Below are 2,402 nucleotides of genomic sequence, written 5' to 3' on the forward strand. Positions count from 1 at the left end.
GACCACAGTTCATTCCGTGGCACACATAATTGTCTGGAAGCAGCCAACGCGGCATCTGTTTACCATGGCACGATGGACATTGCACGCACGGTCAAAACTTTCTGACATACACATCTATATAACAGGGAATGACATCACTAGGTCTGTGGGGTATCCCGGCCTCTCTGTGCACTGATATCCACTCACTGCAAGTTCTGATCAACTGTACACACAGATGTAAATCTTCAGGCGCTTGCCGGCAACAACTGCGGCGAGCCACAAAATGGTCTCCGAGTTTTACTTCACCCGATATTTCTTCTAGGGTTCTTAATGCATGCGGTGTAGGATGAATAGTTTCGACTTTGGTAAATACACATCCTGCAATTTCATGGCATCCGAACTTGGTACTGTTTCAGTCTGAACGTGAAGAAAGTCATCATCCGGCTCGTCTGTGCTAATGTCCAATATGTACACAGCATTTCTTCTAAATAAACTAACTTCATGGACCCGAGCCCTTCTTAAGAAGGTACCAATTGTGCAGCTAGTCAAGATCTTCCCAGCATTTTATGGAACCCGAAGGTTCATTACCGTGTTCACAAGAGCCATCCACTGGTCCCTATTCTGAGCCAGTTCAACCAAGCCCATTCCAACCTCTCTCTGAGTTCCATTTTAATATTATCCATCCGCCTACATCTTGGTCTTCCTATTGGACTCTTTCCTTCTCGCTTTTCCACCAATATCCTAGAGAAGAGCACAAGTTATGAAGCTCCCCATTATGCAGTTTCCTATCATTTCATCTTCCTTCGGCCCAATATTCTTCTCAGCACCATTCTCAAACACCCTCAGTCCATGTTTATACAAGAATTCAGTTCGTATCAAACAAAACAAAAAACAAACTCCGTGGCTTCAGTCCACAAGCGAACTATACCGACCGAGAGACCGCCGCTTGTCGGCGAATTTTGTGCCAACTTTAGCGGGTATAAGGTATCGCGTGGTCATCGGAACGAATCCCCAAGACCGTTAATTTCGGTTTTCTACACCGGAGCAAATATTTCCTTGAAACAGCTCCTCAATTATCCTCCCGAGGCTGAGTAGATCCGTTCCAAACCCACTACTTCTCAGAAAATCTGGTAGCGCCGGAAATCGAACCCGGACCTCTGACTACTAGATCAGAGAGGCGGTCATTCAGTCCGTACCTCAGTTAGAGTGGGACTGGACAGAGAGGAGACAAGAAGTGTGAAGATTGGAAGAGGAGTTCGACAAGGATGCAGTTTATCACTAATTTTGTTCAACTTGTACAGCGAATGCCTTACCAAGGAAGCTCTGGATGAGCTTGGAGACTTCAAATTAGGAGGACAAATTATTCAAACTGTGAAATATGCAGATGACCTTGTGTTAATGGCTAAGGAAGGAACTGTGCTAGAGGGTATGATTGATAGACTAATCGAAATTGGAAAGTGCTATGGCATGGAAATGAGTGTGGAAAAAACAAAAGTAATGAAGATTTCGAGACAACCAACCCCAGTCANTCTTAAACACCATTATGCATCAGTCCCCGGAGTGCAGAAAGGTGTGGGGACAGTTATTTGGGCTTTCCACTACATCGTAACAGGCAAAGGGTCAACGTTACTGTATTTTCCACAGAGGGTTATACTTGCACGTCTCAGGAATCTTAAGAATGGCCTAAACTGGGCCCAGCTGTGGTGGACAGTAGCACAATATTAGACTACCGCACTGATACAAGAGTTAGTGGGCCACCACGTTGTTACGTTGTTATATTTGAAGAAAAAAATATTGTTAACGCTAAACTTTTACGATCACCCCAAATTCATGCAGATAATGTGACACGAGGTATCGATTGGCGTGAAAGAAGATTGATTAGCAAATTGTACATGGATCAGAAAGTTAGAGTACGACTGGACACGGGGGAGACAGGAAGTGTGCAGATTGGAAGAGGAGTTCGACAAGGATGCTGTTTATCACCAATTCTGTTCAACTTGTACAGCGAATGCCTTACCAAGGAAGCTCTGGATGGGCTCGGTGACTTCAAAGTAGGAGGGCAAATTATTCAAACTGTGAAATATGCAGATGACCTTGTGTTAATGGCTAAGGAAGAAACTGTGCTACAGGGCATGATTGATAGACTAATTGAAATTGGAAGGTGCTATGGCATGGAAATGAATGTGGAGAAAACAAAAGTAATGAAAATTTCGAGACAACCAACCCCAGTCACAATAAAGATAGACCAAAAACAACTGGAGAATGTGATATGTTTTAAATATTTGGGTAGCTTCTCAACAGATGATGGAAGGTGTACGTGTGAAATTAAATCTAGGATTGCCATGGCAAAAGCTGCATTTCGCAAGAAGAAGAATCTTTTTACCAGCAAATTGGACTTAAATTTAAGAAAGAAATTAGTGAAT

This window comes from Cryptotermes secundus, unplaced genomic scaffold (assembly GCF_002891405.2).
Source record: "Cryptotermes secundus unplaced genomic scaffold, Csec_1.0 scaffold26, whole genome shotgun sequence".
NCBI classification, from domain to species: domain Eukaryota; kingdom Metazoa; phylum Arthropoda; class Insecta; order Blattodea; family Kalotermitidae; genus Cryptotermes; species Cryptotermes secundus.